This window comes from Trachypithecus francoisi, unplaced genomic scaffold (assembly GCF_009764315.1).
Source record: "Trachypithecus francoisi isolate TF-2019V2 unplaced genomic scaffold, Tfra_2.0 Contig00925, whole genome shotgun sequence".
Lineage (NCBI taxonomy): Eukaryota > Metazoa > Chordata > Mammalia > Primates > Cercopithecidae > Trachypithecus > Trachypithecus francoisi.
Genome location: NW_022681000.1, coordinates 1 through 14,908, shown reverse-complemented (window position 1 = coordinate 14,908; position 14,908 = coordinate 1). Strand labels below are relative to the sequence as shown.

Genomic DNA, 14,908 nt, shown 5'->3' with positions numbered 1-14,908 from the left:
CGAAGAGCACAGCTGCCACTGTTCTGTGTCACAGATGCTACGGGAAGTGCCTTAACACACACAGATGTGCTTCATGCAACCTGGTGAGGAACATCTCTAAAACATTTTACAGTTGAGAAAATTCAGTGTCGAGGAGGTTGAATGCGTTATCCAAGATCACACATATGTCCTGACAGAATCAGGGTTCAGTGCAGAATTTGTATCTTGAATTATGGAGGTATATTTTCAACAAGAGTAAAACTCTGTCTCAAAAAAAAAAAAAAATACTTCTACCTTCCAGTCAGGTGCAGTGACTCATGCCTATAATCCCAGCACTTTGGGAGGCCAAGGCAGGTGGATCACTTAAGGTCAGGAATTCAAGACCAGCCCAGCCAACATTGTGAAATCCCATCTCTACTAAAAATACAAAAATTAGCTGGGCATGGTGGTGCACACCTATGATCTCAGCTACTCGGGAGGCTGAGGTAGGAGAATCGCTTGAAGCTGAGAGGTGGAGGTTGCAGCGAGCTGAGATCACACCACTGCACTCTAGCCTGGGCAACACAGTGATCTCAAAACAAAAACAAAAAAACAAAAGAAAAAACTTCTACCTTCCAATCCCCAAATCCACCCCCAACCCAACAAAACAAACTCCCCCACATCCCAAGCCACCATAATAACATGTGTCTGCTGATGCTCTTTAAACTTATACTGGGGTCATCTTTTGTTGCTGTTCAAAATATTTTTTCCCCTCAGTTGATACAGATGTTCTAATTCTCCTCAAGGGATTTGTTCCTTTTTGATCTTCAGTGCCACTGTGCCTCTGGAGAATTTAAATGAGTCTACTGAGATTCCCATTTTCTGGCTTTTTCAAGCCCCTCATTGCTTATTCCTTGCTATCTGGAAGGCATTTTGTTTTACAGAAGGTGTTCAAAGACTCAGGAACTTAAAGGTCAAAATGTGCATTTGGAACAGAATTAGAAACAAAGATTTACTAGAGACATACACTGCCTCCATAGGTCAGGAGACCCCATATTGATTGTTAAGTTGTGAATTCTCCCGAAATTAATCTCTAGATTTAACATAATCCTTTTCCTTTTAACTGGAACCCTTCATGGATTTGTATGTCATCCTTGCATAGTGACCACACTAATCTTCTCTATATCATTTTAATTTTAGTATATGTGCTGCCAAAGCAAGCACTAGCACAATCCTAATAAAATCTAAGCAGATTTTTTTTTTAATGGACAAGTTGATTCTAAAGTTTACATGGAAAAAGCAAAGGACAAATAATAACCAAATAAGAAGAAACAAACTTGAAGGACTCAGAATATCCGATTTCTAAACAGCTACAGTAATGAAAACACTATAGTACTGGTGAAAGCATAGGTGTATTGATCAAGAAAAAAGAACAGTCTAGAAATACACCCACACACGTGGTCAATTGCTATTTGATAAAAAGCCAGAGTTATCCAATGGAGAAAGGACAGTCTTTTCAACAAGGGAGTTCCTGAAGAATTGGACATCCATATGCAAATAATAATAATAATCAACCTCTGTCCAGGAGTGGTAGCTCATACCTGTAATCCCAGCACTTTGGGGGCTGGGCAGGTGGATCAACTGAGGTCAGGAGTTTAAGACCAGCCTGGCCAACATGGTGAAATCCCATCCCTACTAAAAATACAAAACAAACAAACAAACAAATCAAAAAAACAATTAGCCAGGTATGGTGGCAAACGCCTGTACTCCCAGCTATTCAGGAGGCTGAGGCAGGAGAATAGCTTCAACCCAGGAGGCAGAGGTTGCAGTGAGCTGAGACCACACCACTGCACTCCAGCCTGGGTGACAGAGCAGGACTCTGTCTCAAATAATAATAATAAAAACTTCAATCTATAACTTGTACCACATACAAAATTTACATGAAATGCATCATAGATTTAAATGTTAAATCTCAAAGTAGGGGTAGGCATGGTGGCTCATGCCTGTAATCCCAGCACTCTGGGGGGCTGTAGTGGAAGGATCACTTGAGCCCAGGAATTAGAGACCAGCCTGGGCAACGTGGTGAAATCCCATCGCTACTAAAATCACAAAAATTGGGGCTGGGTGCGGTGGCTCACACCTATAATACCAGAACTTTGGAAGGCCGAGGCAGGTGGATCACCTGAGGTTAGGAGTTCGAGACCAACCTAACCAAGATGGTGAAACCCCATCTTGACTAAAAATACAAAAATTAGCCAGGCACGGTGGCATGCACCTGTAATACCAGATACTCAGGAGGCTGAGCTAGGAGAATCACTTAAACCCCGGAGGTGGAGGTTACAGTGAGCCAAGATCTTGCCATTGCACTCTAGCCTGGGCAACAAGAGTGAAACTCCTTCTTAAAAAATAAAAATAAAAATAAAAAAGTTAGCCTGGTGTTGTGGCGCACACCTCTAGTCCCAGCTGCTTGGATCACCTGAGCTTGGGAGGTTGAGGCTGCAGTGAGCCATGATCACACCACTGCACTTCAGCCTGTGTAACAGAGCAAGACTCCGTCTTGAAGAAAAAAAATTAAAATGTTTATTCTTCAAAAGACACTGGTAAGAAATTAAAAAGACAAGCTGGCCAGGCACTGTGGCTCACACCTATAATCCCAGCACTCTGGGAGGCTGAGGAGGGTGGATCACTTGAGGTCAGGAGTTTGAGACCAACCTGGCCAACATGTCAAAGCCCTGTCTCTACTAAAAATACAAAAATTAGCCAGGTGTGGTGGTGCACACCTGTAGTCTCAGCTACTTGGGAGGCTGAGGCAGGAGAATCAATTGAAAGCAGGAGGTGGAGGTTGCAGTGAGGAAAGATCTTACCACTGCACTCCAGCCTGGGTGACAGAGTGAGACTCCATCTCAAAAATAAATAAATAAATAATAAATATTAAAAAAAAAAAAAGACAAGGCATAGTCTGGGAAAAAAACATTTGCAAAACACATATCTGACAAAGGACTTGTATCTAAAATATATGAAGAATTCCTACCATTTAATAACGAAAAAACTTTTTCATAGACAAAACATTTTGACAGACACTTATTAAAACAGATACAGGCCAGGCATGGTGGCTCATGCCTATAATCCCAGCGCTTTGGGAGGCCGAGTGCGGTGGATCACCTGAGGTCAGGAGTTCAAGACCAACCTGGCCAACATGGTGAAACCCCATCTCTACTAAAAATACAAAAATTTGCTGGGCGTAGTGGCAGGCACCTGAAATCCCAGCTACTCAGAAGGCTGAAGGAGGAAGATCACTTGAACCCGGGAGGCAGAAGTTGCAGTGAGCCAAGATCATGCCATTGCACTCTAGCCTGGGCGACAAGGGTGACACTCTATCTCAAAAAAAGAAAAAAAAAGAAAAGAAGATCCAGACATGGCAAATAAGCACACATGAAAAGATGCTCAACTAACCAGTCATTAGGGAAATACAAGTTAAAGCCACAATGAACTACCACTATCCAACTATTAGTCCAGCCAAAAATAATAAAATAGGCCGGACGCAGTGGCTGACATGTGTAATTCCAGCACTTTGGGAGGATGAGGTGGTTGGCTCATCTGAGGTCAGGAGTTCAAAATCAGCTTGGCCAACCTGGAGAAACTCTGTTTCTACTAAAAATACAAAAAATTAGCTGGGCATTATGATGGTCACCTGTAATCCCAACTACTCCAGAGGCTGAGGTAGGAAAATCTCTTGAACCAGGGAGACAGAGGTTGCAGTGAGCAGAGGTTACTCCATTGCACTCCAGTCTGGGCAACAAGAGTGAAATTCCATCTCAAAAAATAAATAAATAAAATAATAACATACTGATAATATGAAATGCTGAACTGGAATTCTCATACATTGATGGCACGATTGCAAAGTGGTAAAATCATTTTGAAAAGCAGATTTCCAATCCACACCTGGGTATTCACTCAAGAGAAATGAAAACATGCCACAGACCTGTTGATAAATGTTATACATAATCTATACATAATCACCAAAATCTCAGCCAGGTACAGTGGCACACGGTTATAATCCCAGCACTTTAGGAGGCCAAGATGGGAGGATTGCTTGAGACCAGGAGTTCGAGACCAAACTGGAAAAACATGATCTATGAAACCTATGAACCCTTGGGATGTCCAAACTCTGCCCCTTCCTGAAACCTCCACTGTGGGGTTGAAGGTTGGGGGAATAACATCTTCAAACAGGGCATTTCTGCATCCCAGTGCCACCAACTTTGGAGCAAGGCAAGCATGGTGGCTGCCATTTATAAGGGGAGGACTGCTCTGCCTCAGGTCACACGGTTAATACTCTTCAGATGGCCCAGACTCCGTGTCTAGTGTTCTTTCCATGATCCTCCAACACACACACCTCCCTGGGTGTGGGATGTGGGTAGTTTTTACTGTGATCTCTGTCCACTCCACAACGGGGCTCTGTCAGGTGGGCCCTGGGCTCATGGACAAGATGATCAGCTCCTCCCACAGGAAGATATTCCGAAGGGACCCAGAGCTTCCCAAGAATGCCTCCAACATCTACCCACAAGGAGCTCGGCAAAAACGGGCTTCACTGGTGGAAAGAGATCAGAGCATTCAGATTATTCTCCTGCCTCTTGGATGGAGACCACCAGCATACCAAGGTCTCCCGAAGCCTTTGCACTCATGAAACCTGTTTAAACATGGTTTCCAAACACACTCAACTAGGAAACTCTCTTTCATGTAATAACTACTAATATCCTACAGAACTAGTGTTTCTGCACCCTAGAACAATGCTATTAACTTCCTTGCACTTATACGTCGATTTTTTTTTTTTTTTTTGAGACGGAGTCTCGCTCTGTCGCCTGGGCTGGAGTGCAGTGACCAGATCTCAGCTCACTGAAAGCTCCGCCTCCCAGGTTCACGCCATTCTCCTGCCTCAGCCTCCCGAGTAGCTGGGACTACAGGTGCCCGCCACCTCGCCCGGCTAGTTTTTTGTATTTTTTACTAGAGATGGGGTTTCACAATGTTAGCCAGTATGGTCTCGATCTCCCGACCTCGTGATCCGCCCGTCTCTGCCTCCCAAAGTGCTGGGATTACAGGCTTGAGCCACCGCGCCCGGCCATACATTGATTTTTTAATGACTTAAGAAAACTTGTTTCCAAGAAAAAATAATACATGTAATATGCTAACATTTATGTAAAAACGGAGGCAGATATGTCTATCCATATTATTTGTAGATTTATAAACTATCTATGGAAGGATTGGAAAACTGGTCACTGCAGCCATTTCCAGAGAAAGGCAGTCAGTGGCTGGGATAGGGAAATGAGAGACTTTTTCCCGTATACCCGTTCATACTATGGGAATGTGTCACAGGAGCAACCCATCAAGCAAAACTCCAATTAAAATAAAAGGTACTAAAAGTAACATACATTTAAAAATCAAAAACAGGCCAGGTGCGGTGGCTCATGCCTGTAATCCCAGCACTTTGGGAGGCTGAGGTGGATGGATCACGAGGTCAGGAGTTCAAGACCAGCCTGACCAACATGGTGAAACCCCGTCTCTACTAAAAATACAAAAATGAGCTGGGCATGGTGTCAGGCAACTGTAGTCCCAGCTACTCAGGAGGCTGAGGTAGGAGAATTGCTTGAACTCTGGTGGCAGAGGTTGCAGTGAGCCAGGATCGCACCACTGTACTCCAGCCTGGGCAACAGAGGGAGACTGTCTCAAAACAAACAAACAAACAAACAAAACAGCAAAAAGCAGAAACATTTACAAGTGCATGTGCACACGTTCACACACCCCCAACAGCCATACTCCACACCAGAGATAAAATAACCACTGTTGGCCAGGCACGTGGCTCATGCCCATAATCCCAGCACTTTGGGAGACCAAGGCAGCAGATCACCTGAACTCAGGAGTTCAAGATAAGCCAGGGCAACATGGCAAAACCCTATCTCTACTAGAAATACAAAAAATTAGCCAGGCGTGGTGGCTCACAACTGTAATCCCAGCTACTTGGGAGGCTGAAGCATGAGAATCGCTTGAAGCAGGAAGGTGGAGTTTGCAGTGAGCCAAGATCACACCAGTGCACTCCAGCCTGGGTGACAGAATGAGACTCTGTCTCAAAAAAAGAAACAAAAATTAATTAATTAATTAATTAACAAAACAAAATAACCACTGTTAATATTTGGTGCTTGGGCCAGAAGCAGTAGCTCATGCCTGTAATCCCAGCACTTGAGCCCAGCCTGGGCAACATGGTGAAACCTCATCTCTACCAAAAAAGAACAAAAACAAAAAACAAAAATTAGCCAGGCTCATAACCCAGTCTCGAAATAAATAAATAGATAAAAATTTAAAAATAAAGTGAAATAAAGTAAATATTTGGTGCTTGTACTTAGTCCCACTTCTCTATTTTTGCTTTTGCTGCCTATGCTTTTGTGTCATATCTAAAAAATCACTGTCAAGATCTATGCCATTAAGCTTTCCCCCATGTTTTCTAGGAGTCTTAGTGTCCGGTCTTATATTTAACTCATTTTGGGTTGGTCATTGTGGATGGTGTAAGAAAAGGGTACAATTTCATTCTTTTGCATGTGGAGATTGTTTTCCCAGGGCCATATGTTGAAGAGACCCTCTCGTCCCCATTGTGTGTTCTCCCCATTGTGTGTTCTCAGCACCCTCAGGGAAGATCAGTTGACTGTATATGTGTGGGTTTATTTCTGGTATCTCTATTCTGTTCCATTGCTGTATATATCTGTATTTATGCTGGTACCATATGTTTTAATTACTATATCTTTGTAATACATTTTGTTTTTTGTTTTGCTTGTGTGTGTGCTTTTTTTTTTTTTTTTTGAGATGGAGTCTCATTCCGTGTAGTGGTGCAATCTCAGCTCACTGAAACTTCTGCCTCCTGGGTTCAAGTGATTCTCCTGCCTCAGCCTCCAAAGTGGCTGGGATTACAGGTGCCCACCACCATGCCCGGCTAATTTTTGTATTTTTAGTAGAAATGGGGTTTTCCATGTTGGCCAGGCTGATCTCAAGCTCCTGACCTTAGGTAATCCACCCGCCTTGGCCTGCCAAAGTGCTGGGATTATAGGCATGAGCCACCACACCCAGCCTGTAATGTATTTTGACATCAGGAAGTGTGATGCTTCAAGCTTTGTTTTTTACTGTTCTTTTTTTCAGGCAGCCCCCAAGCCAGAGAGACTCCCAGCTGTGTTTTTCTTTCTCAAAGTCATTTCTGGCAGAGGCCAAAGCGGGAGGATTGCTTGAGCCCAGGAGTTCAAAAACAGCTTTGGTAAAAGAGCGAGACCCTGTCTCTACAAAAAATTAAAAAGTAGCCAGGTGTGGTGGCACGCACCTCTGGGCCCAGATGCTTGTGAGGCTGAGGTGGGAGAATCGCTAGAGCCCAGGACATCAAGGCTGCAGTGAGCTGTGACTGCACTGTTGTACTCTAGCCTATGTGACACAGCAAGACCCTGTCTCAAATAATAATAATTGTTTTGGCTATTTTGGGATCCTTTGTGAGTCCATATGAATTTTAGAATTGTTTTTCCTATTTGTGTAAAAAAGCTGTTGGGATTTTGATAGGGATTGCATTGAATCTGTAGTTCACTTTGGGGAGTATGAACATTTACAAAATACTAAGTCTCCCAATCCATGGATATGCGATGAAATTACTTCAACACAATAAAGGTCATATGTGAAAAGCCCACAGCTAACATCATACTCAACAGTGAAAAACTGTTGAGGAACACTTTTCCTCTAAGACTGGGAAGAAAACACAGGTGCCCACTCTTGCCACTTCTTTTCAACACAGTACTGGAAGTCCTACCCAGAGGAATTAGGCAAGAAAAACAAATAAAAGACATCCAGATCAGAAAAGAAGTAAAATCATCTGTTTGCAGATGACACGATCTTACATAGGAAATCCTAAAGACGTCACACACAAAAATTGTTAGAACTAATACGTTCTGTAAAGTTACAGAACACACAATGAACATAAAATTGGTTGCATTTCTATACATTAACAATAAACTATATACAAAGGAAATTAAGAAAACAATCCTAGCTCATGCCTGTAATCACATCACTTTAGGAGGCCGAGGCGGGAGGATCCCTTGAGCCCAGTTCAACACTAGGCTAGGCAACATGGTGAAACACCATCTCTATTAAAAATACAAAAATTAGTCGAGTGTGGTAGTGCCTGCCTGTAGTCCCAGCTACTGGAGAGGCTGAGATGGGAGGATCACTTAAGCCTGGGAGGTCGAGGCTGCAGGGAGCCATGATAACAGCACTGCACTCCAGCCTGGGTGACAGAGCAAGACCCTATCTCAAAAAAGGAAAAAAGAAAAAAAAAGAAACAAAATGAAAACAATCCCATTAACAACATCACCAAAGAGAATAAACTTAACTAAGGAGGTAAAAGACAGGCATGCTGAAAACTATAAACACTGAGGAAAGAAATTAAGGAAGGCACAAATAGATGTAAAGACATGCTGGGGTTTGTACTGTGCACTTTTCGAATTGTTTGCATAGATGGTATCTTATTGGAGTCCGATGCCAAATCTGTGCAGTAGAAAGGGCAGGTGGAATACTCGCCAACACATGAGGCAACCAAGGCCCCAAGAGGACTGGATGAGAAGCTGGTCACTCAGCTGCTTAGTGACAAGGGGTCAGATCCTAGGGGTCCTGCATGGCTCTTGAGGTCTTTCTCAGATGTCAGATCTGCCACTGAACAAGCACTATGGGCACTCTGGTTGGCCCATGGGGGCTTACATCACCCTTCCAAGGCACCACCATTCCAGACTACCACTGATGAAAGATAATGCACACTTCAGGCTGTATCTACCATGTATATCATGTAAACAGGATTATAAATATAATCACATACGTGCACTTTATTGCATAATACTCTTCAGTGGCCTCAGGCTCAGATGCATGAGTAGAGTACTCAGGGCCCATTTCACAAGAGCCCCTCTGCCGGCCCTTTGTGCCAATGTCGACCTCCTGCTCCATGCTCCAGCTGCACCCAGAAGCTTGTGGTTCCCCATGTGGGTCATACAACTGGGACACATGCCCTCTCTCTCAACTTAAAATGTGCTTCTCACTACACTAACATCTACTTATTCTGCATATCTTAGTTTAGGCATCACTTCCTCCAGGAAGTCTTCCTTGAATACACATACACATATGCATGGGATTCTTGATCTGCTATCCTTTTATTGCTCCCCATAACTGTGTCAAGGATCGCTTGAACCCTGGAGGTCAACGCTGCTGTTAGCTGTAATCACGCCACTGCACTCTGGCCTGGGTGACACAGCAAGACATCCTATCTCAAAAAAATTATTAATTAATAAAATAATAACCCAAGGATTGGCTGCATGCAGTTGGCTCACATCTATCATCCTAGCACTTTGAGAGACCAAGGGAAGAGGATCACTTGAAGCCAGGAGTTCGAGACTAGTCTGGGAAACGTAGCAAGATCCCCATCTCTCCAAAAAAAAGAAACATTTTATCTGGGTGTGGTGGTGCATGCCTGTAGTCCCAGCTGCTCAGGAGACTGACACAGGAGGATCACTTTAGCCCAGGAGTTCAAGGCTGCAGTTAGCTATGATCACGCCATTGCTCTCCAGCCTGGATGACAGAGTGAAATCCTGTATCTAAAAAATAATAATAAAGCCAGCTGGGTGCGGTGGCTCATGCCTGTAATCCCAGCACTTGGGGAGGCCAAGGTGGGTTGATCACGTGGGGTCAGGAGTTTGAGACCAGCCTGGCCAACATGGAGAAACCCCGTCTCTACTAAAAATACAAAAATTAGCTGGGCATGGTGGCAGATGCCTGTAATCACATCTACTCGGGAGGCTGAGGGAGGAGAATCGCTTGAACCCAGGAGGCGGAGGTTGCAGTGAGCCGAGATCATGCCACTGCACTCTGCCTGGGTGACACAGTGAGACTCCATCTCAAAAAAAAAAAAGAAAGAAAAAGAAAAAGTAAAAGAAAAAAAATCAGAATAGTGGTTATCTCTGAGGATCGAAGCAGAACTGACTCGGAAAGGGCAGGAGGGAACTTTCTGGGGTAATGGTAATGTTCTAATCCTGCTAGGAATGTGGGTTACACACATGTATGCATTTGAAAATTTTATCAAATAGTAAACTTAAGATGTGTGCATTTCCCTAAATATAAATTTCACCTACAAAATTCCATTAGCTACGAAGTGCTACAAGATGCCCTACTGCCATTCACGTAGGACTTCAGAAATAAGACAGAATAGGAATCAGACCACTCCCTTCCCTCACCATTTGTATACACTCCACCACATCATTCCCTAAGTCACAGAACAAATAAGAGCAGTGGTCCAGAGACTTGCCCAATTCTTGCAGCATCAGGCGCTGAGTACCCTAGCACTGTTCTTCCTCTCCCAATCCAGATCCCAGGACAGAGTCTGAAACCAGTCAACATCTAGCATTAGTGCAGATACTACATTCTACACTCCTAGAGTACCTGTAATTTTGCCTCAATATCTCTCTGTGATTGGAAGGCCAGGCTCAGAGGGGTTTGGGGAATCAGGTAGAGGGGCACGAGGAGAGGTGGAAGATCCTCCCATCATTTCCCTTTCACCAACCTGATGTGCCTGATCATCAGCATCTCCCAAAGCACAAAGAACTCCTGCCTAACTAAAGGCAGAACCTGCAGTACCCAGAGAAGTCACTCTGGGATGGAGAAGATGGTGTGAACCAGCCAGCTTCCAGAACATGGCCTCCCACTCAGCTATCCCCTCTTGAACTGGATGTGGGAGAAAGAGCCTGACTCTATTTCCCTTGAGCAGAGGCAAGTCTGAACGAAAGATGCATTGAAACACAGAAGCAGGCTGGGCACAGTGGCTCACGCCTGTAATTCCAGCACTTTGGGAGGCCGAGGTGGATGAATCATCTGAGGTCGAGAGTTCCAGACCAGACTGACCAACATGGAGAAACCCCGTCTCTACTAAAATTACAAAAAAACTTAGCCAGGCATGGTGGCACATGCCTGTAGTCCCAGCCACTCGGGAGGCTGAGGCAGGAGAATCCCTTGAACCCGGGAGGCGGAAGCTGCACTGAGCTGAGATAGCCCCACTGCACTCCAGCCTGGGTGACAGAGTGAGACTCCATATCAAAACAAACAACAAACAACAAAAAAAAAAAACAAAACAGAAGTGGCTGGGTGAGGTGGCTCATGCCTGTAATCCCAGCACTTTGAGAGGCAGAGGCAGGAGGATTGCTTGAGCCCAGGAGTCTGAGACCAACCTGGACAACATAGTGAGCAAGACCTGCCTCTACTGCCATTTTTTTATTTTTTTAATTAGCTAGGCATGGTGGTGCGCACCTGTGGTCCCAGCTACACAAGAGGCTGAGGTAGGACAATCATTTGCACCCAGGAGGTCGAAGCTGCAGTGACCCATGATTGTACCACTACACTCCAGTCTGAGTGAGAGAGCAAGACTCTGCCTCAAAACAAAACAAAACACACAGAGGCACCTAGAACAGTACCTGGCTCATGAATGAATTCACTAAGCAAGTATTTAAAAAGAGCCACCAGCACTTGGTGCTTTCTTTCTTTTTTCTTTCTTTCTTTTAAAGACAGTCTCACTCTTTTGCCCAGGTTGAAATGTAGTGGCACAATCTCCACTCACTGCAACCTCTGCCTCCTGGGTTCTCCTGCTTTAGCCTCCCAAGTAGATGGGATTACAGGCATGTGCCACCATGTTGGGCTAATTTTTCTATTTTTAATAGAGACAGGGTTTCATCATGTTGGCCAGGCTGGTCTCAAACTCCTGACCTCAAGTGATCCGCCCACCTCAGCCATCCAAAGTGCTGGGACTACAGGCAAGAGCCACAAGGCATGGCCTGGGGCATTTATATTCAGTGAGAAAAGATGAAAGGCCCTGCTGGGGGTGACAGGTGGCGACACCCCAGCTATAAATTTCAGGAGAAGGGAACAAACTTGTGTGGCCAAGTGGCTGCCCACCGTTAATCTGTCCTGTCCCATTAGGTGTATTCTCAGAGTAGCAACAGATTCTTCCAAACAAATACAGGTGTCCCACCTCCCTGCAGTACCTCCTTCCCCAGTGGCTCAGCTGGTTAGGCAGCAGTCTCCCTCCAGCTTCCAGAACTCACTCTTTCATTTGTTAATGTCACTGGCTAATGAAAAACAGAAAACAAAACATTTGACCCAGGTGCGGTGGCTCACACTGGTAATCCCAGCACTTTGGGAGGCCAAAGTGGACCCAGCAGTTAGAGACCAGCCTGGGAATCAGAGAAAGACCTGATTTCCACTAAAAAAAAAAAAAAAGAAAAGAAAAAAAGAAATACAACATTTGAGGACTGGAGCACAAAGGTAGAGTTAGCCCCTTGTTAATCAAGCTAAAGATCCAATGTCTCTCTTCTTAGAGAAATACTCTCTGCCTGGGAACTATTTTTCTTACCAGAGGAAAGGTAAGGTAGAGAGTGAAGACGGAGAGAAAAGGCACAAAACTTGGAGAAAACATAAACTTCTGCATGACTTAAGTTCAGGTCTGCACCTGGGGTTCCGGTCACTCCTGTCTGCTTCGCTAGGGTGCTCCCTCCTTGTACCTGATGGGTCCCAGGTCCATAAATCCAGAAGGACCCAAGGCAGCACAGCTGGACTTATAAAGCTGACCGCCATCCCTCTCTCCCTGCATTTTCTGCCTGAGCTAGCCAGCAATGCTTCCTATACCCTAATGCTTTTATGCAGCAGAAAATCAGCCTTTAAAAAAAACATCTAGCCAGGCACGGTGGCTCATTCTTGTAATCCCAGCACTTTGGGAGGCTGAGGCAGGCAGATCACCTAGTCAGGAGTTCAAGACCAGCATGGCCAACACAGTGAAACCCCGTATCTACTAAAAATACAAAAAATGTAGCCAGGCGTGGTGGCGGGTACCTGTAATCCCAGTTACCAGGATGTTGAGGCAGGAGAATCGCATGAACCCAGGAGGTGAAGGTTGCGGTGAGCTGATATGGCACCATTGCACTCCAGCCTGGGCAACAAGGGTGAAACACCATCTCAAAAATAAATAAATAGATAAACAAACAAACATCTATAGCAAAGACATCAGATTGACTCTTTGTGTCCATTTCTAGCATTTTGCTCTTTCCCACAAAATAACCATGAGAATGGAGCAACAACCTGCAATAGGCCACAGCAGCTCGTTCCCTGCTCTCCTGGAAGCCGGTGCTGCAAGAGGCAAGAGAGCAAGCCGACCTAAACTTTCAATTCCTTTTGGGGAAAGCAGCTTCTCCTGCCTTCGCCACCCTCCAGGACTCTAAGGTAGCCCAAGAGCTGCCTCTTCTCCTTTGATATGAACCTAGAAATCGGCAATTAGCAACACAATTCAAAGCAAAAGCATCCCCTTTGTCCCCTATGTGTATCCATCACTCAGCATCAAATAAGATCTTTCTCCATTTTGCTCCTCAAAATGTCCGAATGGGTGGCTTTGTCCAAATCCAAGCTAAATGTTCAAATTCTTATCAGGACTAGTTAAAACTTCAAAATCTGTCTTGCCATGGTCACAGCTTTAAAAAAGGAATACAAATATTATAACAAACAAAAATTCCTGGGTGCAGTGGCTTACATCTGTAATCTCAGCACTTTGGGAGGCCAAGGCAGGCAGATCACTTGAGGTCAGGATTTTGAGACCAGCCTGGCCAACATGGTGAAACCCCATCTCTACTAAAAATACAAAAGTTAGCCAGGCACAGTGGCGGGCACCTATAATCCCAGCTACTCCAGAGGCTGTGGCAGGAGAAGCACTTGAACTCAGGAGGTGGAGGTTGCAGTGAGCCAAGATTGCACCATTGCACTCCAGCCTGAGCAACAGAGCGAGACTGTCAAAAAAAAAAAAGAAAAGAAGAAAGAAAGAAGGAAAGAAGGAAGGAAGGAAGGAAGGAAGGAAGGAAGGAAGGAAGAGGAAGGAAGGAAGGAAAGAGACAGAGAGAGAGAGAGAAAGAAAGAAAGAAAGAAAGAAAGAAAGAAAGAAAGAAAGAAGGAAAGAAAGAAAGAAAGAAAGAAAGAAAGAAGGAAGGAAGGAAGGAAGGAAGGAAGGAAGGAAGGAAGGAAGGAAAGGAAAGGAAAGGAAAGAAAGGAAAGGAAAAGAAAAGAAGAAAAGAAAAGAATTTAAAATAAAATCTGAAAACCTCAAAATCATTCCAGGAGACCCAAGTCAAGGGTGATAACCCAGGGCGATGTCCACTGTGTTGCACACCCCACAGAATACAGTGTCCACTGCATCCTGAGTTGTGCTATGAGGCAGCATTACATAGTGGGCAGAAGAGAATGGGAGCAACAGGTGACGTGTGCTGCATATTTCAGACGGCAGCAGACAGCACCAACACAGACACCAGCATTTACCACTGCTCACTGGGGCATTAGTGGTGGCCCATGACTTAGCACAAGCCCTCCTTATTTCACCTCCAGGCCTAGATCCCCCCAGCCCTGCATCCCACTCTCTCTCTACAATATACTCTATGCTCACCCTTTGAAAGGGAGGCCCTGAGAATGTAGCCACTAATTCAAACCAGAAAAACTGAGGACACAGAACTGAAAAGAGTTTTTAATCCAGCCTGTCTGAAAGATCTCTTTGCTCGTGAGGATTTTGGCTTGGTTACTCGGCTCACTGCTCTCAGAGCCAGAACCTATTTTCTTCACTCCTGCAAGTAAAAGGAAAGGAAATATGTATATGTGGTTTTGCAGTGAGCTCTTTTTGTGCTTATGAAAACGGGGTTGGGGTGGGGACAGACGGAACAGACAGCATGGACGTAGGTGAGAAGCAAAGGTTTAAAGCACTGGCTGCTGGGATGTGGTAATACCATCTCTGAATGGATGATACACAGTATTGGTAGGTCAGGTGCTTGCTTCTTGCTCTCCTGTTTTCTAATCCTTGGAAATCAAACAAGTGCTT

General features: G+C 44.7%; 1 non-coding gene across 1 annotated transcript; it reads right to left on the bottom strand.

Annotated features, from left to right (window-relative positions):
* Positions 1 to 1,075: 1,075 nt before the first annotated feature.
* On the bottom strand, positions 1,076 to 1,182 carry LOC117089931. Its single transcript, XR_004439812.1, has one exon. It is a non-coding gene; the product is annotated as a U6 spliceosomal RNA (small nuclear RNA).
* Between the last annotated feature and the right edge of the window lie 13,726 nt (positions 1,183 to 14,908).